This window comes from Aphelocoma coerulescens, chromosome 4, assembly GCF_041296385.1.
Source record: "Aphelocoma coerulescens isolate FSJ_1873_10779 chromosome 4, UR_Acoe_1.0, whole genome shotgun sequence".
NCBI lineage: Eukaryota > Metazoa > Chordata > Aves > Passeriformes > Corvidae > Aphelocoma > Aphelocoma coerulescens.
In genome coordinates, this window is record NC_091017.1 from 24,480,498 (window position 1) to 24,508,063 (window position 27,566).

General features: G+C 38.0%; 2 long non-coding RNA genes across 3 annotated transcripts in view; both read right to left on the minus strand.

Moving 5' to 3' along the window:
* Window positions 1-2,518: 2,518 nt before the first annotated feature.
* The window catches only part of LOC138109522 (uncharacterized), a 41,133-nt gene continuing 16,085 nt past the window's right edge, over window positions 2,519-27,566 (minus strand). The window contains exon 4 of one of the 2 annotated variants that reach the window (XR_011150537.1): window positions 2,519-2,847. This is a non-coding gene — a long non-coding RNA (uncharacterized lncRNA). Of the gene's footprint in view, window positions 2,848-25,476; window positions 25,584-27,566 lie in introns of those variants that run through there. The other variant, XR_011150536.1, reaches the window with a different exon arrangement.
* LOC138109523 (uncharacterized) lies at window positions 21,059-25,446 on the minus strand. Its single transcript, XR_011150538.1, has 3 exons — window positions 25,260-25,446; window positions 24,374-24,507; window positions 21,059-21,682 (listed from the first exon to the last, which is right to left on the minus strand). It is a non-coding gene; the product is annotated as an uncharacterized lncRNA (long non-coding RNA).

Genomic DNA, 27,566 nt, shown 5'->3' on the forward strand with positions numbered 1-27,566 from the left:
CTTGCTGTACTTTGAAATTTTCAACAAGCCAATAGTAAGCAGTAATAGAGATTTTTAAATTAATGTTCTAATTTACAAATTAGAATAGAAAATCTTTCATTTTGATAGCTGCTAGTCATACCGTAAATTTATTTAAGACTCTTCAGTACTCAACATTTGCAGCTTTTTTTCTAAAAGCCAATGCACTGCAAGAGGCAACAGAGATTATGTATGCAGATCAGACAATCACAGTGCCTATCCTTCAAATCAAGAGAAAGGAGTGGAAAATTACTTGGGCAGGCTTAATGGACAAGTGGAAAGTGACCCTGTCTCAGAAGAAGACCTGGGGTATTTTCATATGGTTTCTTTGTCTGTCTGTTGGTTTGTTTTCCTTATTCTGACTCAGAGAGTCTTGTGGGGAATGAAGAAAAAACTGGGGGTGGGGCTGGTGAGTAGGAGAAGCTTTCCATGTATGCCATTCATGTCAGAGAATGTAGATGGATAGCAATGTTTGAACCTTGGAGTGTCTATTTTCTAGACAAATCATAAAAGGGCTGCAGGCCACTAATGATAGAAGTTTCAGTTTTGAAGTGGAAACTGCCCTATGCTTAGTATAAATAGCTGAGAAGCACCCTTCCTAGAAAAACAACTGGGAACTCATATTTAGAAATATAGTAGATGTGTGTCTAGACTCCTGAGAGTGGGTATCAGGAATCTCTGTGATTCCAGGACTCATCCATAACAGTTCTGCCTGGAACATCCAGCAAAAGTATCACTTGAAGACTTTTGTCTGGAACAGATCTCTGATCACTTGAATGTCTCAATATGTGGTAGTTTGATGAAATACAGAAGCAGGTCACTGAGACAGCCTGGTGCTTAGGGATGGCTGTGATCAGAGCGCTTCACAGTCCTGCTAAGTTTCCTTCTGTTTCTGGCACAGTGAATCTCAAGTTCTTTTTCTGTAGAGTGGAGCAGCTTCAATGTAAACAATATAAAAAGGTGGACTAGTGGGATGGGGGGAAAAAAAAAAAATCAGAGGAGCAACATCATTGCTGCTGATGGATTGATCCCAAAGCTTTTAATGTTGTTTTGTTTCCTTAGGTTTTTAAGGAGATGTGCGTGTATAAGCATTTTGGGAGGCACAGGAGGATATGACAGGATGTCTCCTTGCAGCCTGAGTATTTAAGCAGTCTTAAAGATTTTTAAGCATTATAAGGACAGGAACTGGAACACAATCCTCAGTCCCTAGTGTTTGTTATTGGCCAGGCAATTGTCTACTCAGCATATGTAGGCCAGATATATGAAATCCAGGTGTCTTGCAGGGAATGGAGGTTTCACCACGTGGACTAGCCTGAGAGCAGATGATGTGGTAGTCAGCAGCTAACACCTGTCTCCTTTTGAATTCAGCCCTAAACCTATTTGTATTTGTTTGGGGTTTTTTTCCCTGTTTACAGTATCAGAAGTAGGGCTGTGAATTCTGATATCATAAGTCAGAGGACAGGTCTGCCTAATGAAATCCCCCATTATTTCCAGAGAAATTTCAGAAGCAGTTTTTCATGCTCAGTGTAGGTAACCAAGTGTACTCTTCTCTGAGAATGTGCACCATTGAACTCCTTAGTTACAGAAAGATAAAGCAGTGCTTTTGAATGTTCCTTCTGTCCCTTTGATCTCAACATGACGGCTATCTCAGTCTCAAATCTGTGTTTTGCTTCTGTGATCATTTCCTTTCTGCTTACAAAGTATGCTTTGTTTTGTTTTAAATTATAATTGTCTCCACTGACAATTATGTAATTTAGAAATGTCCTTGTGGGTTTTTGGGTTTTTTTTGGTTTTTTGTTGTTTTGGTTTTTTTTTTTTTGGTTAGTTTGGTTTCTTTTTTTTTTCTTTTTTAATTGGAAAGGAATATCTTTGTAGGGATCTCGATTTCCTTTACAGAGGTGTTTTTTGTACTGTACAGATGAGGATTCTGGAAAAGCCGAGATTGTTACTTATACAAAAAAAGCCATGCAGTTGGCAGTAGTGAACTTGAAAATCCAAACAGTACTGCCTCTTGCTTTAACAAACCAGTTCCACAGCACAGAGATGTGTCTTTTACTAGAGTTGTAATAGATACGAAAGGTACAACCTAATGCTCTAATCACTACCCTGTAAAAGCAAGCAGGACATAATCTGTAGGAACATGAAAGCATGTCAGTTTTGAGCACAAATGTAGCATTCAAGCTACAATGTGAGGAAGAGATGCTTGTGTTAAAAGCATCAGCTACAGACTTTGCACAAAACAAATCTAATTGCTGGTTTCCAGTGCTATTAAAGGTTTAGAAAAATTGGCCCCCAGCTCTATCAGTCTAATAACTCTCTCCAAATTTTACCCTGCTTTTAAAAAAAAAAGTTTGCATCTCAGGCTGAAAGGCAGTTCTTCAAACACACAGTGTGATTTACTATGTTAATTGCATAACTAATACTGAAAATAAATGACAGTGCATTTAATATAGAGATGTTTAATACTGAATTTATGACATTAGTGAGCTCAAGATGAGTAGAAAGACATTTATTTTCTTTTAAGAGTCCAAAGGAAAACTTATATTTAAGATACTCTCTTTGACAAAAATCAGTCAAAGACAGTGAACATTTCTATTAGGTTTCACATGCAGATTGTGATTTACACTGTTGAAATTACATCTGAAAGATCTTTCAGTAGGTAAAGAAAAAACTGTGCAAGCAGGCATAGTAAAACAAAGAATTCATTCATCCATCAGCAGGCAGGTGCTCGGCCATCTCCTGGAAATCAGGGCTCCATCACGCTAATGGTTGCTTGGGAAGGCAAATGTCATCACCCCTCTTCCTCCTTCTTCACCCAGCTCTTATACGCTGAACAAGATGCCATATGGTATGGAATATTCCTCTGGTCAATTTGGGTCAGCTGTTCTGTGTCACTTCCCAGCTTCTTGGGCCTGTCCTGTGCCTGGACTTTGATGATTCTTGTGTGCTCCTTCCAGCTCAGACAATTCCATGCCATTCCATGCCATTCCATTCTCCTTGTCCACCCCCAGCACACTTGCAGGTGGGCCGGTACAAGAAGTGGAAAAGGCCTTGGTTTTGTGCAAGCACTGTTCAGTAATACTGAAAACATCCCTGTGTTATCAATCCAAAACATAGCCCCATAGCTCCTGTGAATATGATTAACTCTATCCTAGACAAATCCAGCTCGCCTGAGTGGGAAGAGAGCTGATGAGACCACACTGATTTCACCAACAGTGCTCACAGTTACCAGGTAATGTTTCATGAGCCTTTTAAGCATTGTTCAATATCTACTTCATAGTAAGTTGCCGTAGTGGGATTTGTGTTGCCATACTATTATTTTTTATCATTATAATCCTGTTTATGATGCCAAATCTCATTTTTGAAGGCTGGTAGTGAGTAGGAATGGAGGACAGCCCACTTATTTATATTCCCTTAAAAAGTACAGTAAACAATGAAGTAGGGAGGGAGAAAAAGAAGGAATAGTAGGAGAACAGGAGGGTAGTCGTGTTAGAAATTTGAAATTACTTAATGGACACTAAAACAGTGGAAAAAGGGAAAAATATATGCAAACCATATAAAGATTTTGAAGATGAATTTTCATAAGGTTTCATTTAATATACTTTCAAATTTACACTGAGTGACCAATATTACTGATGTTAGAGGGTTTTCTTCTTAAAATATTTTGTGATAATCTTATGTGTGTTTTATAACAGATTTTTTTAATACATACTCACATGAGGGGCTCAACCCTCTCAATATACATGAGCTTTAGAGCAGATTTTTTCTTTGAAGTGGTTAATTCTGTGACTTGTGGTGGTCAGATGGTGCTCTGCATTAAAGACTTTCCAAAGACACTGTTTGTAATGAGGGATTGTATAAACATAGGAAAAATATTTGGGGAGTGAAAGTGAGAAGGGAGGAGGAAAAAAGGATCCAACTTAGAGAACATGTTCCCAGAAATTTCTCCATGGGTTGGTGCTGATCTGTTTTTTGGCTCTGCATCCCTTCCCACCCCATCTTCTTTTCTAACCCTACCAGCCCACCTAAGAAAAGAGTCTCTTTTCATACAAACTCTCATGTGTACTCAGAGATCATCTTGGCCTTAATACAATTAAGTTCACCTAATGTTCATCTGCTTAGCAAAACAATATATTGTTTTATTGAAGTTTGTTAATAAGGAAGTACAGAAGTTATTTTCTTTTTCCTGTCATGTTATTTCTGAGATGGAAACTTTCGTAATGGTGTATTCTTCCAAAGAGATCACTCTTCTTTTTTCCTTTCTTTTTTTCCTTTTTCTTGTTTTTTTTCTTATGCCTTTTAATGTTTCACAATATTTTCAAATAACCTCACAGCACTTACAGACAAATATGCTTCAGCAAACCCTTGTTAGAATGTGTTGCTTCTAAACACTTTTACCTGTTCTCAGCTTTCTTTTAAATGCATCTGAAAGCCACAGGGAAACACATTCAATTTTAGTGTTTTCATATCTTGATCTCTGTAGATGATATTGATGAGGGAGCTGTTCTCAGCCAGTGGCTGCTGAAAGCATCATAGTAAGTTAAGACAAGAAATGTTTTTTTTTTTTTTCATTTCTTTCACTCCAACACTAAACAGCTTTGAGTATCCTATTAGAATGAAGTATCATTTAATGCTATCAAAGCCAGAGATTTGTGCAACTTTCTAGCAGCAAAGAAGATGCAAGACACCTCCAGGATGTGCTTCCTATGGGCAGTGAGTAGCAAGAGAAATCAATGTACAAATGTCTATGTATTGAAGTTGCTCCCAATGTTTTGCTGAAGATACCTTAAATTTAATTTCTTTCGAATCTGTAATATTTATAGATTTTAAAAAGATCGGAGAGGCAGAGTGAAGTTCACTGAATACAGTATGAAGTTTTGACCCAGTCTGTAAGAAGAAGGTGTTCCTAACTACCCTTTTAGAGGTTAATCAAATACTTTCTGGTCTTTCTTTAATGATTATTACTATTATTATACATATTTACATTACTAGAAGTCCGAGTAGAATTAAAAATGATATCTGCAGAGAAATATAAGGTTTTTGGTGTTGGTACCTGATTGTTTTTAACTGAGAGAACATTTATGTATGAGCGTAGTGAAAGTCATACGCGAGCGGGCAGAGTGAGTCAGTGTTCCAGTGCAGTGTGTTCCCCCTCGTTTCCATATAAACAAGTTATTCAGGATTGGCAACAGGTTTTCATTTTGTTTTCTATTCTATAGCATAAGGCTTATCTGGCCTCCATCCCCCTCTGTGAAGAGCAGACAAAAATCTCCCCAAGCTCTGACTTAGCAGAGGGTCTCCCCAGGCTGTAGTGAGGCCTGCACAGTGCTAGATAAGAAAAGAGTATACTTCAAACAGCTTGGCATTAATCAGCCAGCAAGGCTTCAAGCTCAATGTTAGAGCAAAGGAATGCAGTTCAGAGGCTCGCTTACATTAAATGAAATTAAACCAGACAGACTCACTTAATTCTTACTTTTAAAAAGCTCTTGAAGTGCTGTTTTAAACTAGTTACTTTGTGATGCCACTGAGTGAGGCGGTTAATCTGACTCATCAGAGAGGGAAAGCAGCAGAGCCCTTGGGATTCTTTCAGAGAATTTCTGGACTGGCCTTTGAAACAATTTCCTTATATCTTATTCATACCTTCTCAGCACTACATATTGTATAATCTATTATTTTTAACCAGAAGATTCATCTCCTCCTTTCAGATCACTGTTACGGTAATCCTTGTAAGGAATGTAGATGGCAGCTTCATTGCTCTAGGAGGCAACACACGGTCTTTTCCTTTGCACCCAGGAACCACTCTTGTGTGATTCAAGGTCAGGGTTGGCCTGTGACTTTAAGGGCAACGAATGAGCTGACAATGAAACTTTACATTGTAATGAACTCCATATTGTGCTGAGAAAGGACATTGGAGAGTTTGAGGAAATCACTGAGGAAAGCTGAAGAAAAAGTTATCCTTTCTCTCTTTTCCTCATTTTATATGTCTGTAAAATTGGAAGATAGTCCAATATGATCTGTGGTATATTCATGACAATCTATGATTTTTGAAAACAACATAAGTGGGAAGTAAAAAATAGAGCCTAAGGTCTAAACAGAATGTACCTAGGAAATCCTGTATTTATAGAAACTATTCCAGAACTATTCCAGAATGGTTCTCTAATAAGGATCTCTTTCCTAATTAAGTGATTAGCCAATCACAGCAATCAATTTATGCTAATGATAGGGCTAATAGTGAATTCCCAGTTGGGGTTTAAATCCATGGCTGTAAGCTCAGAAGCATCTGTTCTAATGATTAAACCATTTGCTCTGTATATATCTGATACTAGCTCCATCAGCTAAACTAATGATAACTTAACTGTAGCTCTTTCACCCTAGGCAGAAAGTAAAGCATCTAAGAAAATATCTGGTACTGACAAACCCTTCACAGCTATAGGTTTTTGTCACTGTGCTCTTTGAACTATTGCTGAAGCAAAAGCAGGTCTGCAGTGCTTAGAACTGTTTCCTTTCCTCCATCAGAAACAAAGGTCACCTACAAAATGATGAAGGCTCACACTGAGCGTTGAAGCCTTTCCGGAGCTTGTGTATACTTGCCACTGATGTATGTAGTTGCACTGACAAAATAATAGCCCTAAATACAAATATTCAGGGGATTTGTGGAGGTGGAAGAAATGTCAGTAGGATGCTGGAGGAGTTCTGTGTGAGTGAAGGAGAGCTTTCAATAAGCAATTGCCATCAGATTTTTATGGTTCCAGCCTTACCAAATAAACGCTTTAGAAATAAAAATAAATGAACATTTATAACTCTATGAAATGAAAGTAACACTTTTTATCTGTCTGAAGGCCAAATCTAGATCTTGTCCTCCCATCTGTCTCTTTCCTCTAGTTATTATAATATATTTAGCATTCTTTTAAAAATGAAGCTATTTAAAATAGGATTATATATAGAAGATTATATATAAGACAATTGCCTATATATAATGTCCCATCTGTCTTGGAGATTTACGCAATTCACTTAAACTATGTTTACTGGCATTTTTATACCAAGTGGGATTGGTTGGTTCAGTCTATATCCAATCATCTATTTCTTAGTTTTCACCACAGATGCTTTTTTGGAGAGGGTTAGGTCACTGCCCCACTCTGACATATTGTTTTCAAAATAGAGCTATTGAAATAAGGCATCGTTTTAAGAAGAAAAATGCAGTTTGGAATACGTTATTAATAGAAAGCAATTTGTCCTTAGAATGTGATTTAATTTATGCTAACACCTTTTTCTTTGTTTAAGTAATGAACTGCTACATGAAAGAGGGAAATCAAGCATTAAAAAAAACCCAACAAACCAAAAACAAACCACAAAAAACCAAAACTTTACTTCTGAAAGAAGAAAATATTGTGCTTTCCAAGCATGTCCTCCTGTGATGTCACACAGAGGAGAGGAGGAGAGTTATTATGGTCCTACTCTATTTGATTTGGCTAGATAGCATTAAGAGAGACCTGAGAATCAGAGCTGAGTATATTAAGATGACTGCCTTCTTTGTTTCCACTGCAGAATGGCCCATTATCATCTGGGCTTTAACTAAGCAATGTTAATCTTCTATTATCTTTATTTCAAAAACTGAATTAAAATAAAACAAAAGTTCATCGGGGGGCTGAGGGATGAAAAGGCTGATGGATAATCACAAAGTGGAAGAGGAGGGAAGGAGTTCTAGTAAACAAGGCAAATGCAGCAGAGAAAATATAAGGGAAGTGATGGGAAGAGAACAGAAAAGCAGCAAAATTTGTGAGACAGGAAAGGTGCTTCCATATCACTGCTTTTTAAGTGAAAGTTAGTAAGTGGAACTGACTGCAAAATCTGGTAGGGTCAGAGAATGAGAGACAATCAGGCTTAGATAAAAGCTAGTACATGAAGCACTTTGTCCTGTTCAGTCATTACCCTAGGTTTAGTGTCACAAATTGAGAGACCTAAGGCAATTCTGAGTCAGACCTGTGCAGCACTCCAGCAGGCTGAGAAAAAGGAAACCGGTGGGGACGATACTTAGAAGAGGAGAGAAAGATGTGATAGAGTGTAGCACTCCAGACAACAATATGAGACAGGAAAGGGTGCTAATTTGTTTCCATGTCAAGCATATTATTTGCTTGCATATCCTGCAGAAGAAAGATACAAGGATTTTTTTTCCTTCTCTCCCCTCTCATTTTCCCCCCTCCTTATTTCCCATTCAGTCATCTGTTCTGCAGTGTGCTGTTCTCTTCAGTCAGGAATGACCGACCAGCTATTGCCAATTCCAGTCTTCTGGGAGATGCTCTTGCATTGGACAGCTGTCTTCCCAAAGACAGTGGCGTCACCTTCCTAAAAACCTCTTACTTTGCTGTTCTCAAGGCTGCAGGCTTGAGTTTGTCCCAGAAAGCAATCACCCAGTTGTCACTCAGCGTGCTATCACCATATGCTAACTTGATGGGAAGCTGTCTCCAAAGTAAACGTGATTGTCCACTCTACCAGTCCGTGACTGTGTGGGTGCATATGTGCAGCCATGCAGGTGGTGTCTGTGTGTTGCAGGTGGTGTCTGTGTGTGTGCATGGCAAGCAGAGTTAGCATGAAATGATTCAGGCATCAAACAACAGGGAGAGTTTGTTTGGCACATATGCTGTGTGAAACCTGGCAGCATTTAATATTTTCCATTTTTACTTACAGAGGATCCAAAGCCCCATAGGTCATAAAAAACCACCATAAAAACAACAACAAAAAAAAAACCAAAATAAAATAACCATGCTTGTGTGTGTTATTGTGGGGGGTCAGCCCAATAATTTCAGATATGTTTGTGTAAGTGGAAACACTGATTTATTCACATCTAGTCATTCTCATTTTCAACAGCTGGGATGAGCTACATCTGGAGGCAGAATCATAATAAAGATTCCCCTGATACTGGTAGTCTGTGAGAGTAGAAACTATTTTAGAGCATTTAAATGACAGTCTTTTTCAAAGTTGTTAGCTACTAAATCAGCTTAATAGGCATGCTTCAAAACTCCACTGGGAATCATCCTTCTGTATTTTTTTTTTTTTTTTTTTTTTTTTTTTTGTTAAGGCACAGACACAAAACCTTCTTTAAAAAAATATGTAAACACAAGTGAATACCAACATATTCCGGCAGTCATATTTTGCAATTCCCTTGTGTCACACTGAGGACACTTAATTCATTGGCACTATTCACACCAGTGAGGCAAGGAGAGTAATGGAAGGAAAGTGTAAAACCAACATTTAGGCTTCTGTTTGGAAATTAAGGCCAAATCTCCCAAGGCTCTGTGTGGAAATGGAAAGATTTGCTAGGTTTTTTTTTCTTCTGTTGGATCCAGAATCACTCCTTGTATAATCTTTTCTTACAAAAGACAAGACCAGTAACAAACATTCTTTCTCTGTGATTTGTGGAATAAGACAAGAATATAAAATGAAGTTCCTTTTCACCTTTTATGAGGTGAATGGGTCAGGGCAGATGTCTTGTTTTGTGTTTGCATGTAGACATCTGCCATCACTGCCATGGGAACAGTGCTCCTGAATGAATTCCCAAAACAGGTACATGGTACACCTTCTACCAAGGAAAGGCACCACCTTCAGCACATTTCTGCATGTTTTCTTTCCTTATGAGCTTAAAGTGACAGTATTGGAATTGTTGGAAGGATTCCCTACTTTTTAAGATGTGCACACTCCATCACAAGGAAACAAGATTATCAAGCTCAGTTTTCTTGTACATTGGACAAGTTGTAGCTAAAAGGTAGGGATGGTTTCGTTGGTGATGGTTGGAATGGGATTTTAAATAGTGACACTTCCTAAAATCCCATCCCTGGATGTATTTGAATTAGTGACTATCTCCCAGGAGAGTCTGTATCTCAAGACTGTCTCACATGAGGGGTGGGTTCCCATTCCTTGTGTTACCTTCTGTCTCCAAGTAGCAATAATAAAAATAGTTGTTGCTGTTGAACTACATTGTGCACTATTGGTTCAGTGGTTTCTGAATTTAACACCAGCTGTTAAAAAACAGAGAAATACAGAGCATAAAATTTCTAAAGTTAAAAAAATCCTAAAGATCTTCAAATTCTCAACTGTAAAAGAATTTTCTAGTTTGATCACTGGAAAAAAAAAAAAAAGTGTTGCTATAACTAAAAGGTCTAAGCAAGACTACTAGCAATTCTTCCAAAATACTTTTTACAAGTTGATAGATTTGTTTTGTTTAGGTTTGGATTTTTTTCAATGTTGTCAGAGTACGGCTGGAAAAGAAATTTACCCCTTTTTCATTACATGGTTCCCCCTATGAAAATTTTCTTTTATGCATACAGATTCTAGAGCTGTACAGTTGTGGAAAGTTATTGAAGCCAGATTGCCTGATTTTGGGAAATGTACGTGGATGTCTGGACTAACACAAGGTGCACAAGTTCCCGTGAAGTAGTTATGTGTGGCATGATGCTCACTTGCCACGTTTCTGCAGAGATTGGTGATTATGATGTGCAAATGATGTAGTAAAGGACATAAATCAGAGGTGTGTGTATATGCAGGCAACAGAGTTGCATCCTGTCCTAAATTATGATCTTTGTAAAAAGTGCTGACAATAGTCTGAAGTCAGTCAAGGACCTTAATACTGGTTTTTATGCAGAAGGTGTATAATTGGTATGGTGAAAGCAGTGGCAGAAAAACTGCCAAGTGAGGAAAATATAATGAGGTCTCAGTGATGGCTTCTGCCTCTTCTGAAAAGTTAACTTCTGTAACTGTAGAAACATCCCTGACAGGAAAGGTAGAGGCAACCATAGAAGTGGTCTGAACCCTGGAAGGGAAACCTGTAGTTCAGAGTTCACTGTCTGCATTTGGATACCTGGACTTCTTTCTGGCAGTGAAATAGCATTTGATTCTTCACATAGCAGCAAGATATATACACTTACAGAGCTGGAAAAATGCATAGGAATCCTGAATGACAGGAATTTTGAAGGAAAATTTGAAGTGAAAGCAGTCATTTAATTGAGCAGAAGTTGAGCAGGTAGGAGCTTTTCATTTAATGTGAGTTTCTTTTCTAAACATCTTCTTTGAAAAGGCATATAGCTGTTGCCTGTCAGATAAATTGGACTAGTGTTTTGGTGCCACACATTTTTATGCACCACTGGAGCAGAAATGAAAGCTGTCAATAATAAGCTTGGCCATACCGGTGCACGCCCACTTACATTCTAATCTTTATGAAAACCTATTCCATACTTCACTGCTGGGAGGTGAAACTAGTGACAGAAAACATATGAGCCTCCCAGAGCCTGCACACTTCAACTCACATTTCCTCTTATCAGGGAAGAAATTCGATTTTGTTTTATATTCTAAGAACAGAGAAAAAAAGAGTTCAAATACTAAACACATCCAGTGTTCCTGTCAGTGCCAGACTTCTGCACTGGAGGACTTTTGTGTGACAAGAAATCAAGAGCTATTGTTCTCTGGCAGTCCTGCCTGTTGTTCATTCTGTTTCAATAAAAGAGAAAAGAATGTAAAAAGTGGCAACTTCTGCAAGTGTGCAAACAATGCAACACATTGGCAGTAGGCTTGTGGCTGGTATTCAATATAGTCACCAAAGCTAGGGCCAGCCAACACTGAGCATGTTTGTTTATGTACATTGTATATACTGGAAACATATGGTCCTTGTAGTTTGTTGCTTTCTGAAGGGACTGGATTGTGCTCTTCCAGAATTAGATGAAAGCATATGAAGAAGATCACAGAGGAACACAGATTGTGACAGAAAATCACAGATCTGTGATTGACACAGATGTTCCACAGGGCATGTGAAATGCACCTTCCCTCCATAAATCACCAGAGATTAAATCTATACTTTCCTCTTAAAGAAATACATATTTGAAAATGTAATTACCATGGGTTTTAGTGGTTGTTCTATTATTATTTGCATGAAGCAGACTTGAAGTACCTTATGTGTTTCATTTTCATGTGAATTATGTTGTCTTATGTGTCCTTGGAGGGCAGGTGAAGTTCAGTCAACTTCCCACTGGAAGTCTTTCTTTCAGTAGTATTTCTAGCCCTTAAGTGATACTAGATGTCAGACTTAAAAATTAGAGAATTGTGCATAAAGGTAGATGTAAAGGGAGAGTCATCATCTTCTCTTGGGAGTTACGTGAGATGTGATTATTGACAAAATTTCACATGCTTGTAATGCTTTTAAAATAATATATGGAAATCAGAACCTCAGCCTCTTCCCTTCTGTTTAAAAAGAAAAAAAAAATTAGGAGATGTAGGAGCACAGAATGATTTCTAGTGTGAGTGATACAGTTATTTCAAGAGTTATTTTGAATTTCTGAATTGTGCCAGCTGAAGAGGTTATTTGCAGAGGGGGTTTAGAGGGGCTCAGTGTGTGAGTACATGTCCATGAATATGTGTATGGACACAGCTGGCCTACCACACATTTGTCCAGATACACAGTAACTCTGCAGCTTGGGGTTTAAATGAATGAGCTGAATGAGGCCTTTTCAATGGACATGTTTGATATTTAAGCGTTTCCATTTTTTTTGCTAATAGGATTCAAACCACTTTGGCAAATTATCAGTTATATTCCATGACTCTGAACGTGACAACCAGATTTATCACCTGCAAGTGGCTGTGAGTCCAGCACATGCTCATGTTCCCGCTACGCGTTCACCACGGAGCTTGTTCTAGTTAAGATCCTATTAGCTGAATTACTTTGTAGCAAATTATAAACATCACCGTCATTAGAGGGACCAAACATCTCCCTGTTAATTTCTGCAGAACAGTAGCTCTGAGCATCAAAGCTACCATTGCAATTACAAGGAAATTGGGTTGCTGCACTGTATTGACAAGCAGCACTATGAATAGCACAGGTGTGAATACCTGCTCTCCCGGGGAAAGCCAAACACAGCAGAAAGGGAGTCTCCATGGATCACACATGGGCTAGCTGAAGGGACTGGTGATTTAAGGTACTTCCTAAGTAAATGAAATCAGACAAATGGTGAGGCAGATTTCACAACTCTTTAGGATGCTTCTATTCCATAATTTGCCGCATGTATGGAAACACCTCAGCTCCATCGGAAATGACAGTGGTTGTGAGAATGGCATCCAAGGGCTAAATTTGCCCTGACAGGTAATAAGTGACATAACTACACCTGGGATATAAGTGTTAGGAATACAAAATGCATCTCTCTAATAGTTCCATCTTGCTTTTTCTGCTTCCCTACTGGCAGGGTACATGCTGGAGTGGGAATCTCCTTGACACAGAGCAGATAAATAATGTTGTTCTCATAAATGAGCTATTTAGAGTGCCTTGTTACACTGTGGTTTGGTTTTGTTAGCTTTTTTTAATTTGGGCTATTCTGAACATCATTTTCCAATATCGTAAATTATCTCAGTGACTGTCAGCTAAGTTTGCTAAAGGTGTATGTGGCAATTGTTAGCTAAGTCTGGTTAGTGTCTTTGAAGCAAAATATGAGCAAAAGTTGAGTTTGTGCTACACTAGCAGGAGGGCATGGTTGGGGGTATCAGTGTTCACTATTGTCCACAGGGTCAGAAATCTCTGCCACACCATTTGTAGCTTTTTTTTTTTTCTTTTCTTTTCTTTTTTTTCTTTTTTTTCTTTTTTTTCTTTTTTCTGAAAATGTCTACTTGATACGAACAAGCCGATTAGGAAAATTGTTAGCAACTTCACCCAACCTTCCACCCAAACCCAGTTACAGGAAAAGGAAGCCTGATATATGAGGAAAGGCTGAGAGAACTGGGTTTGTATGGCCTTGAGAAAATAAGGTTTAGGGGAGGTCTTAACACCATTCAAGTATTTAAACGGTGCCCACAAAGAAAATGTTACATCAAGTAACATGTGAAAAGGCAAGGGGTAATGGATATGAGTTACTCCCAGGGACATCCCAAATAGACAAGAGAAAAAATTTTCATTATGAGAACAATTAATCATTAGAATAGTCTTCCCAGGAAAGGGATAGTTTCCTTGATGTTGGACAGTTTTAATATTCAGCTGGACAGGGTTCTGGGCCATCTTGTCTAGAAGATTCTTTTGCTGAAAAAGGTTGGACCAAATGATCCTTGAGTAGCCCTCCAAACTGACATTCTATGATTGTATGATTCTGGTGTTAGTCATGCCCTATCCCTATACCACTCACCACCTTGTTTCTTAATTTGTTGTAATCTCCCATTTTAAATACATTTCTTTTCCAGATCTTGAATTAGGGAGCTGCTTATTGCAGGTCTACAATTAGGGAACTCTGTATTGTCTGAGTAAGACTCCAGGGAAAAAACATGGAAGGGATATTTTTTCTTAATTTTATCAGTCTACACTACTATATTTATATACTTTTTATTAAATTGTAATTTTGAGAACAATAGTTTTTATTTTTCCCCATAGGTCAGGAAGTATGAATTTTCACAAGGGCATTTGAAGTGAAACAAATTATAAAACAACAGTAATAGTAACTATTATCTGATGATTTTCATCATTAGTATAATGCCAGAAAGGTTCAAAAAAACAAACCCTCCAGCCTTGATACAAGCAATGATACAAGATATGTAGCAAATAGCATAACACGTTTCTATTTTGTGTTATATCAGTTACTGTACAGAGTTGGTGTTTCAGCTCACATTTGTACTTCTGCTGATAAGTGAATACCTTAGAATGAGCATTTTGCATGTGACAGCTGCCTTCAAGGACAAACACAAAGGCTTGTCATAGGTCTCGGCACGCTGATGTAATGCTGCAAAAAACATCAGGAAATTGTGAAGAAATAAATAACTGGAGCCCCATCATTATGATAGTTAATGGCTTTAGGGATGGCACTAAAGCAGACAATATGGTCAGAATGAAGTCTCCATCTGTGTTGCTGCTGTCAAGGGAAATAGTTTTACATCATTTCTTATCTCTCTTTTGGTCCCTGTGACAAGTAGTCCATGAGGTGTTCAGACCCTGCACTGAACTAACTAATGAAAGATGATAGGATGGGAATTGATAAGTGAATTTACCTTGACTGTAAACCCTGCAATGTCGGATGGCAACTCCCACTCTTATCCTTTTTTCTAATCTTTCTTTTAGTATGGTGGCCCTGAAAACCTTCACACACAATTCTGAAATGTCATTTTCACAGTGATTCAGAAGTGATCAGAAAGGCAACCAAAATGACATAGAGAACATGGCTAAATTAATGGGCTGTCAAAAAAGTATTCTCACTTGGAAGGATTTCAGGCTTCTCTCAGATCTGATGTTAACCCAGAAAAAATCTTGACAAAACTGAATTCTATTAATTTTCAATAGAAAAGTTGGAGTTTCTTTATTAAAAGTTTTGCAATATGTTTTTGGCTAGTAACTAAACTGTTTGTGTTTATTCCCTATTCTGGGGACAGGCAGACCCTAGCACAGTTCTTATGCCTGATCCCAGAGAGAGGTCAAGAGGGTTACTCATGTGAGTGAAGTAATATACAAGCTTAAATGTGAGCACAGTGGGAGACACAGTTTAATGATCTGGTTCACTCTGAGTAAGAACTTTAAATGCTCATTTGAAATAGTCCAAGCTGTCTGAAAAAAACCCCCACAGCTAATTAAACAAACATCCCTTGACAAACAGCCCTTGCCTCTCAACCTCAACAAGGCTGTGTGGAAAGGTTGCTGATATATCCAAAAATCACTGCATAAAAGGTATTTTGGAGGTAAGCTCTTATAATAATTCTAGGTCACAATTAAAGAAGAGAGAAATAAAATCTCACCAAGCAAGGACACAAAACAACCTTTTAAAATTAAGTTTATATTTTTAAAATTCAGTTTATATTTTAAAAAACTTTCAGGCTGTCTAACGTGGTGCATTTTGTTTCAATCTCACTTTTCTGGTTTGGGAATTTAATTCATGATTATTCCTTTTTACAAGACCACCCTCATGATTGTATAAAGGTGGTAGGGCACAATCCTGCTTTTGAACTGACTTGATGGTGTCGAGAATTATGGCTTAATCTTCCTGTTCTGGAATCGGTGTTTTGATTTCCTACATTCCTAACTTGCATCACTTATTTTTCTTAATTTTCATGGTGTCTAGAATTATGCCCTACATTCTTTGAAATACTCAAGCTCAGAGTCAATGTCATTGAATTATAGCAAACTGCTCACATCCTTCTAAACCATTAAGCCTTGGTTGGTTGGGTAAACTCGGAGTGGGTGCTTAACAGTTTGAAAATTTGGCATGATATCCAAGTCATGAATTGTACCTTACTCTGTATTAACTCCAGTGACCAGAAGGACAACCAAACTTGAATGCACATGGATTGTGGAAGGGGTGAGTTCCTGCCTGGAGTGACTCTGAAGAGAACAGAGAAAACTATCTGAGACTTTACAGATGCACAGCATTTTATTACACAAAGTGACAAGAGTCCTATTAAGTATGATCAAAAAAGTATCACTTTCTGGAGGTTCATAAATATGGACATAAACTTGTTCACTTTGATCTAGGTCACCTAATTGAACCTAATTTTAAAAAAGTGGCTTGTTTGCCTTTAATAAAGAAAGTTGTGTATGAGGAGGGCCAAATGTTGAAGAAATGTCTAGGGTTCTCTTACTTGCCTGATGTTGGTGTGAAGGAGAGGAATTGAGAACAGAACAAAGAGAGCTGTAAACCTGAACACTTAAATAGCCTCATTTGTCATTTATACTGTGAATCAGAGCATATTACCTAAGGTTTTTCAGGTAAAGGACCAGAGCTAGATCTTTGTGATACTTCTTAAATTTTTTTTTCTTTTCAATAGTGAAAGGGAAAATTAAGAGAAGTAAATGTTGTCTAGAAATGATTTGCTGAAAAGAATAAAAGAAACTTTGGGGGGAAAGAAAGCATTACCTTGGAAAATGTTCAGCTAGAATCTTTCAGATTCACTGGGATTTTCCCCGTTTTTGGGGGTGGGGAGAGCAAAGGGTGCATATATTCTGAGTTTCTGGACTGGAGTTTGTGAGAATTTACTAGTTCTCAGTAAATGAAAATCAGCTGCTCCCTTGGCTCCACAAATAGAGTAGGGGAGTGGGAGTTTATAGTCTCCTGAACCTTGTATTTTTGGGAGAATGAGTCAGTCCTCCTACAAATGCCAAAACAATTAGGTATGAGGCGTTTACAGTGAATTTTCTGGATAATAAAGGCCACATATTTGATATAAGCATGGAAGAATTCGTTTGCACACTTTAACATGTGGTTTGACTGACCGCAACAGAAGACAGAAATGATTAAGGAGTGTAGGTAGGGATTAGTCCTAGCTCTGAAAAGAAGGAGGCTGTAAGTAGTTCCTCAGTTGAGTCTGTTCCATGTTCTATTCAAAGAAAGTAATGCTTAATTCAGACCTAACAAATTTAAAGCAATCTCTTTGTGCTGATTCTAGTTTCCTGCTTGCAATATGATTAGATGTGTGCTTCATCTCATGAAAATGTATCCCTTCCACAGTGGCAGTTCTGGAAGGTGGCAAATAATGAATCATGCAAACATGGAAGTTTACAGCCAAACTGGGATAATGACCACAAAGCTGCCAACTTCTGCTAGAAAAAACAGATTCTCTCCTTACGATTCCGAGCTGCTGAAATAAGCACTTGTGCACCTGCTTGTGTTGTTTTCCTGTCTTTGTGCTTTCTCACTCCATAATGATTTTCGATGTAAGCCATGGGAAGTTTTGTTTCTTCAGTTTCATTGTGACTTGGATCCGCACCCCTGAGCTGAGTGATGGAGCTCTGCACGGGTGTGATGCAGGCCTTCTGGGAAGGTGGAATGAGACCCATCTGTGTGTTCCAAGCTGCAGCCATACCACCCACAGGTACTCACACTGTGTGCTGAGCCTGCTGCAGGAAGATGCATAAACCACGTGCAGCTTCTGTCTAAGCTTTCCTTGTCTGAAACTGCAGGCACAGGCTCAGTGCAGAGGGTGGGATGAGAACAGCTCTACAGTCACCTTCATCATACACACTGCTTCCAGTACTGGTAAGAGGGACAAAATTATTCTGAGGCCTCCACAAACTTTGTTAGTATAGAGTGAGTAGTGTTTAAAAGTCACTCGCTTTCCACATATCCAGAAACTTCAGCCAAGACTTCCATGACCTGAATCTCCTGATTACAAATAATTATAAGCTTTGGTTTAGTAGTTCTTTTTGAAGGCTTTGTATGTTCTTTGTTTTGTCTTGTAATACATTTATTTTGTTTGGAATGCTATACCTAGCTGTAATTTTTCATAACTAGTTTTGGAAATTAGATTTTATGCCATGTTCCACCCTTCTCCCTTTCCTCCTGACTTTTAAATCTTACAACAATACTTCTTCATCAGCATTCACTTAAAACCTGCTTCAATGTTTACAGAAGTAGTTTTCTAAGGTGTCTCTGAGAAAGGCATGTCTTATATATCATTAACTTTTGTAGAATCAGGTTTTAAATGATATGTGATATTTATTTTAGTCAAAACAAAAATTGTTCCATTCTTAACCTTTACAGCAGTAGAAAGTCAGTGATTTTCATGCTGTAAAACAGCACCACAAAGTTATCTGAATGTTTTTTAATTTTAAATACACATTTATAAATAGTCAATGTGTAACCTAGATAAAGAGTCCTGTAGTACATATTTCAGTTAATTGAACAAAGTAATCTACTCCAACTGTGAAGAATTTCCACTAAATTGTATTGTTCCAGCTATTTAAAAAATAGCAGGCCAATGACAAGCAAACTCAAAGGGTGCATGCATTAATCATAGAACAATCACAGAGTCAATTAGGTTGGAGAAGACCTCTGAGATCATTGAGTCCAACCTTTGACTGATTACCACCATGCCAACTAGACCATGGTCTAGTGTCACATCCAGTCTTTGTTAAACACCTCCAGGGATGGTGACTCCACCACTTCCCTGGGCAGCCCATTTGAATGTTTAACAACGTTTTCCATGAAGAAATTCCTCCTGATGTCCAACTTATACCTTCCTGGTGCAGCTTGAGGCCATTTCCTCTTGTCTTGTCACCAGTTGCCTGGGAGAAGAGGCCGGCCTGAACCTGACTACAACCTGCTCTCAGGTAGTTGTAGAGAAAGATAATGTCACCCCTCCTTTTCTCCAGGCTGAAAAAACCCAGCTCCCTTTGCTGTTCCTCACAGGACTTGTGCTCCAGACCCTTGCCCAGCTTTGCTGCCCTTCTCCAGCACCTCAGTGTCCTTCTTTAATTGAGAGGATATTAAGCATAGCCTAAATGCATTTTTTAAGTTGCTCTATGTTGGTTGGAATATTTTGTGTGGTTTTGGATAATAAAAACAGCAATATTTTTAGATACACAACACAAGAAGGGAAAATAATTTTCATAGTGATTTTGGAAATGATTACCATAGAAAATAAAGGTGATATTGAAAGCTTCACTGGGAGAAACAGAACAGAAACCAAAGGAGTATATATTAAAGGATGAAACAAATGATTTTCCATAAAGTTGGGTTTTGCTTGAGATGAAAAACACCTCTAGAAGAGACCAGAAAAAGAAGGGATCTGAATGCACTTAACGGATTATATTTTTTCTGACAGAAAAGGGAATGGTTCTGGTTTAGGTCTGTCAGAGTAAATATAGAGATATCATTTTATTTCCTGCTAATTAAAGTTACTTTAGTGCTTTCTTAAAGAGGTATTTTCTTCTGCTGGATATGCGATTAGAAACACAGTGGCCACATATTTGGTTTTTGTAAGAAAATAAACAACTGGTGAGATACTGTTTTCTATATCCTTTTAGGTATCTGTGAAAGAGATTAAATATGACCTCTAATTTCTAAAGCCTTTGGGCACTGAAATATAGCATAATTAATTTTAATTATTTGACTCAATACTGAAATAAAACAGCTTTCATAGAATGGTTAACAGATACTACAATTCACATGGGTTTATATCTTCTGACTGAACTCTGATTGTTTTTTTCAGTGATGTGCTTAAATTTGATCTGGCTCCCCACACCTATTATTTAAGTTTGATACACAAAAATAAAATGCCCTACCATAAAAATGCCTCACGTATATCTTGGCTGTCTCATTCCTGTAATTTATTAATTTAGTAAGCCAACTTCTCTCAAGGTCATGGATTTAAAAACAACCCACTGAATAAAAGCCCCCCACAACAAGAAAAATACCCACAATAAAACCAGAAAGAACCAAGCAATTGCTGGCTGAGGTTTGTTTTTGCTGGGTTACACAGTAAGTCTTGTGTAGACTTTATTTGTTTTAAATTTCGTGCCTAACAATTTCTTAGCCAAACAACCTTGACAGTGTCCCCTTAACGCATTCATACCAGCATGCGGAGACATCAGAGTGAATTTATTTACATCTCTAAGTATTTCAGAGGCCTACAGCTTCTTCACAAAAATCTGTGCTGAACTTCAGAATGAGCTTTGCTGTCCCTTTGGATTGATTGATTGATTGATGGGCCTGTGAGCCCAGTTACTCTTCTGACAAGCTGCGCTCGCAGGAGCTTAGTCTGGGTAAATAAACAGGGCAGTGAAGTGAGAAGTATGTGGCTTTGTAGTACGCTGTGTGCAAGCAGACTATTGTTTCACCTCAAGATTACCTAGAATATATCAGATTGGCACTTGTTGGGGCTGGACATCACTTAACCTTGCACGTTGGAATAGTGAGAGAACAGTTGCTGATTGCTTTAAAATGAGCTTGTGTCAGCCAAGCTATTAAATGATAGTTAATACAAGACTGAGAAATAATTTGAATTCATGAACTGATCGGGCATTATTTAGATGTAAGTTTTTTCATTAGCATTTATATTTGCCAAGCATCTCTTTTTGCTTTTCATGTGTACTACAGACAGGTTCCATTTCTTTTTGTGTCAGCAATCATTGGTATCATGGTTAATTCTAATCTTGGACTCATAATGACTCTTTCCATCTTCAGGTCCGCTATGAGCAGTCTGGAATCTTTGACTAGGTTGATCTGGGAGCTCCTTTTAGGCAGTGCCATAAAAATGTAAAAGTCCTGCTGTGTTTAATTAAAACAGAAGCATCAGTATCTCTTATGTACAACTGATGGCATTTTCTTTTAAATTGGAAGGAAGATACAGCAAAGCTGGTCCAGATCCTCAGCTGATAATTTACATTTATTAAGGGTCTGGCATAGTGAGTCTGACTATGGAATTATGATTGCATTTATTTTTTTAGTTAATGCACACAGTTTGAATTAGGTATTTCAGTCATTGCACTGTGTTTCAGTAATGAACCTCATCATTGATAACTACAAATTACAGCCCCAAATAAAAGTTAGGCACATTCATATCCTTCTTTAGGCTTTATTAATTTTTTCTGACATTCAGAAAGCACAGTTTGCTTTCCTACTGTTATGCATTAGAGTTTTAGGAGAACTCAAATGAGATATATTTGCACTGTGCATAATCATGGTTTGGGGAGCAATATATTCGGGAAATCAATTTAGAAGTAATTCTTCTGAATGGCATCCTGCAAATGAGGGTGTGCCTGCACTGTGCATGTCAAAGATCCAGCTTTGCTTTTTCTTCTTGTCATTGCCAGAATTACTTTTCTGCTCTTATCCTAAAGCATGCAGCATGCAGAATATTCCTTGGCATTTGTCTTTTCTTCTCGGGGCTCCTTCCATTTCAGTGAGATGTCCTCATAGCACCATGAAGCATTTTGGGAGGTAAGATGCTGTAGAGATATAAATTAGTAGGGGAATCTCTAAGCACTTGGCCCATTACCTAGGGTGTGCAGAGGGACTCTTATTCTGGCTAAGGCAAGCAATGGAGGACCCCTGTGGCATAGTAGATATGGTTTAAAGTTTATTATTGTGGATAAAGGAGAATAACTGAAGTTAAAATTTAATTTGCTGAACTTATGCAATTTACTGGGGCCAAAACACTTTTAGAGGGGTGCTGCAAGCGCACCTAGAAAAAGTCCAGGTGTTACTTTAGGTTGTTTCAAGACTCCCACCTGGTCACAAGGTCAAGAAATTACAAGATCAGTCTATATTCTCTGTTCTTTTTGAACCAGACAATCTGTATCAATAAAGAGAGTATTATGCAGGACTTGTGAATTAAACCATTCATATACACTGAAGAGAACTTTATTCTTTGAAGTCATCTGGTTTATTGCCTCTGCCTCAGAATAAGGTCAGTAGTGTGTCAGATGCTGACAGATGCTTGTCCTATATTTTATTTGAAATGTGTGATAATGGAGGCTCTATATCTTTCTCACATCAGCTCTTCTACTGGTTCACTGTCCTTGTCTATAGAAAGCTTTCCTGGAAATACCCTTATATCTTCTTTTCTGAAGTTCAGGTCTATTTTGCACAATATTCTGTCCCTCATAAATATCTAGAGCAATCCATTCCCTTTTCTTTTTTACATTATGCCTTCTCAGCCTAGTAATATTCTTCCTTTCATGCTTTGCTTTTCTGGACTAAAAGCTAGCTCTTTCAGCTCTTCCTTGTGTGTTCACATTCTCCAGGCCTTTCAGTATTTTGTTTGCCCTTCTCTAGGCCCCTCTGTGCATGTGCATCCCTCTTGTAGAGTGTGCCCAAAGCAAGGCACAGTGCTTAAATTTCACACTGCTCCTGCTATACAGTGCAAGAAGACATTTCAAGTGTCTTGTAGCTGCCAGTGATGGTATTTGTCTCATACCATGGTCTGAGAGTGTTGATTTAGGTTCAACTTGTACCCCACTATGCTGCTGCCTCATTGCTTTTCATCCTCGGCTGATAATTTTTGCCCAACAGTATCATTAAATGGTCCTATTTGAACTGAATTCTGGTTTTTCTCAAACCATTTATCTAGTTTCTCAGCAATGCAAATCCTGTCCTCCAGCACGTGCGTTGTTGCTTAATGTGGCAACACTGTGCAAACTCAGTATTCCACTACTGAGTTATTTAAAGAGAAAAAGAGGGGAAAAAAAAGCCTTTGAATTTGGCAGTGATAGGCTGAACAGGTGAGGCTGACTGTTGAACACCAGCAGTGGCTCAGACTGCCAGTCTATTTTAACAACTGAGTAAATCAGCTGCTGCTGAGCTTGGGGAGAAGGGAAGCAGCCAAGTGTGCAAGCCCAGTCTGCTGTTGCAGCTTTGGTCTGATGGTATAGAAAATAAAATGTACAAGAGGAGGCAAGGAGATATTTATGACTTTTCATTAGAATCAAAGTGATTACCAATTTAGTCCTATTAGGGTGATAATAATGAAAATAGATAGTATTTTGCACTCATTTGGACATGAAATTAATTTACCCCCTGAAAAGTATGCAGGGGAAGAGGATTTGTAGAGAGATGCTGAACTGTAAGGATATGCCATAAATTACAACCGAGTAAATTTTACTTACTGAAAAGAAATGATTGGGGTACTCATTTTTTAAGGCAATGGTCTTAGTTATTACTGCAGTTCACTTGTTAATTAAAACACCTTTGGGAAAATTTTATCACAGTTTTAAATGTCTATTTTTTTCTAGTTTCTTAGGTATTTCTCTGCATTTTTATTAGTAAAGGAATCTGCTGGTATTTTCTTTGTTCATTGTAGGGACCATAAATCCTGAAACTTGTCAAACAATAAAAATCTCTTCCAGAAGACCACTGAAGAAGTGGTGGCTAATATACAAATCAAAAAATATTAATATTAGTTTATTATGGAATAAATAATAATTTTGAAAAGCTGTTCCTACTCATTAGAATGAAAAAGGTATTTGGCTTTTCTCATGAAGCATACACAAGGTTTTGGATTGGGTTTTGCCATCTGCCCTCAGCGAGTGGCATCACTTAGTTGTTTTGGCCAACCTGACCCATTTTTCTCCTGCTCTCTCCCAGAACTCCTTCTCCTTTCCATCCTTTCCCCACAGCATGTCCATTCAGCCCAGGCTGTGCTGATCTTTGTCCCTTGTAAGAACAGGGAGCACTGGTTCAGACTGGTGGTCTGTTCAACCCAGAAAGTGATCTCCAGCAGTGTCCATAAGCAGGCACGATAGAAAAGTAAAAGGCAGTCACGTCCACTTTTCTGATTCTTTCCAAATCTCTAGCTGTGTTCAGCTGAGAAATTTCCTGGACTTTTCATTGCTCAATTAGTATTCTGCTCTGGATCTTCTTATTACTTCTGCTGTGTTCCCCTGACCCCTATGAATTGCACCTGCGCTGTCCTGTCACAGAGATCTACTGCCTGATGCATGGAACCACCTCCTCCTGCTTGTTTTGAGTCTGTTCCTCCTGCCTTATTGGACAGCCTGTATTTTATCCAAAATTTTATAGATTTCTATATCCCCAAACCATCATCTCCCTTCCTGACAGGATGTTCATCATTCATGCCTTGTATGGAAGATGTTCATTACATCTGACAATAGCTGTAAAACTTAAGTAAAGCATATCACCTGGATCAGTCTTGTCCACATGGTCATAAATCTGTTCAAAGAACCCTCATGAACTTTTTAAGGTGGGATTTCTGTTTAGGGAATCCATATTAGGTCTTGTGAAGTTTACTGCATTCATCCAAATGTCATCAGATCTGTAACAGAAACCAAACACTCAGAAAAAGTTATGTGGTAGCTGAATCTCTATACTATAAACAGCCTCTACTTATTGGCCTTAGACGCTTGTCAGGATTACAGTACAGTAGCTTGTGATGTTCCTCCTCCACCCTACTCCAAACCCCTATTTTAAGACTGAAGTTTCATTTGACATCTTTCAGTCTTGATATGCCTAAAAAGTTGGCCCCATGGGTTCTCTGAGGAAGATTCTCTGGTAGAGGTACTTTGCTAAGGAGGTACTAGAAGAAAGGGTGGATGTTTCACTGAAGGACAGTCGATGACCTGTAAATTATTTACTTCTTCTTAGAGTCCCATGCAAAGTACTTATGTGACATTTCCCTTGAGTACATGAAGATCACTGAAGTAACCCTGAACAATTGCATTTTCTGTCCTCTCGTTTGGCTTTTCACTGGGGGTACTCAGTAACACAAGGCCATTATGATATTGTTTAGGCCTGGAATTTAAATCCATGCAGATTGTGGGTCTTTCCTGAGATGGTTAGTTTGCTGATGAGGTTTACCTCTATACTGTCATAAAGGTGTTGATCTGTTCTGACAGCAGCACTGTTTACTATTTCTTCACTGAGTATTTTGTCATGGCATTACAGTACTTCAGTGATTGTTTTCCTGTCACCAGGTTTTTTATAAGCTTAGTAAATCAGTGTCTTTATCTAGAGATAGACATTCCCATTTTACTTTTAGCCTTCCAGCATTTGTGTAGATGTGTTTACCTCTGTGTTGATTCTTTGCCTGGTTCTCCTTAAGTGTCACTCCATTTGCATTTGACTTCCTCTTTATTTTCAACTTGCAACCTAGAGATGAAGATTTTTTCCATCTTCTTTCTTCTAAGTGTCTTCCCAAATTATATGCTCTTATACAAACAGCAGTCTTTCCTTATTTCTCATTTTTCACTGAGGCCCTTCCTGGTTTCAAGTGAAAGCAGTTTAGTTTCTTTACCTTTTTGTATCTGTATCTTCCCTTTGGAGTCCTTTTCTCCCCTCATTTTTGTTCCCACTGTGCAGATAGCAGGTAAGAGGCAAAAAGAAGCCTGAATACTGTAGAAATCAGGTCACATAAATAACAGGAAATGCAATATTAACTGCAAAATTTATTTAAATTGAGCATAATGAAGGTGAAAAATGAGCAGAAGTAATACCATGGGTGTCACAATTTCTTCTAATTCCAGAAAATTTATCTCAATCAGATAAAAACCTTAAAAAAAAAAGGTAGGGTAAAAGAAAAAAGCAAACCACAAAGTTTCTGCTTGTGAAACTGTAGATAGCTCAGCATGTCTTAAGGCACGTACACCCTAATTCAACAAGGTTCTTAAGCTTCTGCTTAATTTAGAAGGGTTAGATGATTTCAAGAGTATTCTGCTATACACTTAAGTTTAATGCACATTTAAGTATTTAGGTGAAGCAGGATCCTCCTGGAAAAAGCTGGGTAGAGAAATGAACTTGAAAAATTATGAAACAATATGGGCAAGAAGCTTCTAGAGATATCCCACTTGACTGAACATAAAGCATGAAGGGAACAACCTGTGAAGTATAAGTTACTAGAAAGAAACCATTAAGGCAAAAAAAAGGTATTTTAGGTCATGAATTAGTTGATGGAAAAGATGTAAACTGTTAATTAGATTATATAGTAACCAATTATGCCCAGAAAAGGAGTAGATATACAGAAAGAATTTACAGGGATTGGAAGCTGGTATAGTGGTCAATAACTCACATATCTAATTAAAAAAATTAATAACCAAGGACTTTATAACATATAGGCAATGTGAAATATATATTGAGTGTATTGTTAATGGTACTTCCCACAAGGTGCATAAAATTTTTCCTGTGTGATATATTGCATGCTTCCTCACTGTAGAAACTTGTTTCTTCTTACGTATTTTGTTCTCTGAGGTCCGGCAGATACTGCCATTACTTTGATTATTGTCATATCTCTCCTACTGCAGAATTAAGATCACAAAGGGTTTCAATGAATCTAATGAAATCAATAGTTTTGACTACATGAGGATTGAAGTAGAAATTACCTCAAATAAAAATCAGAGATAAATACTCACAACTAGAGAAGTTGTCCTGCACAGATAAATAAATAAATAAATAGAATCAATGTCATGCCCCTTATATTACAAACAATTCTTACATAACAGGAAACTCACATTAGGGGGTACTAACTCTGCATCTTTACTAAGTTTTTTTTAATCTGCAGGTAGATGAGACCATAACTTCATGGTTCTCTTTCCTCACAAGAGGAGGTTTTCTGGTAAAACTGCTGGAAAAACATACAATAAACCGGTCTGAGCTTTGCATAAGTCACGTAAATGCTTGTACAGGAGAAGAGCAAATAATAGGTGTTCTAAAAGTATTAGAGCCTCACTAGGCAAGGGGAGTCTTGGAGCTACCCTTGGCCTTTAGGGGGCTCTTGTCACTTAATCTCCTTTCCACCAAGAAAGCTTTCCCTTAAAAATACTGAAAATTGTGTAAACTGTTTGTTTCTGCACATCATTGGAGGCTGCAGCTTTGTCTTGAGAGAGAAGACATGACTTCCCACAAAGATCTGTCTCTCCCTGAAGAGCAAATCCTCATAGATAGAAAATAAACACTGGCCTTCAACATAAAGCTGTGCTCTAATGGGGATCACAGGCAAAATCCAGACCAAAAAATCCTCTGTCATCTTTCTGAGTAGAGAATTATTAAAGTACCTTGTGCAGCTTGGTTTTGTGCTTGTTTTGGCTTACACACATACTAGTGGTCTTTGAAATTAACTCCCTGTCTCTCCAACAATAAGATTAGTAGGCTAGGGAGCTGATTTCACTGCAGGGTCAGGTGACATAAAATCACCACAGTGTTTTATATGCCACCAGAACCGTGATGAGGTTAAATTAAAGGCTAATAGTTCAGCGTTTCCCTGGTTTTTTGGTTTTTTGGTTTTTAATCTGACGTTATATATAGATCCAAATCCAATACCCTGTGCAGCACAGTCTCCAGCTCCTTCCCTGATGCAACTTAATTCCTATTTCTGCTCCCTTT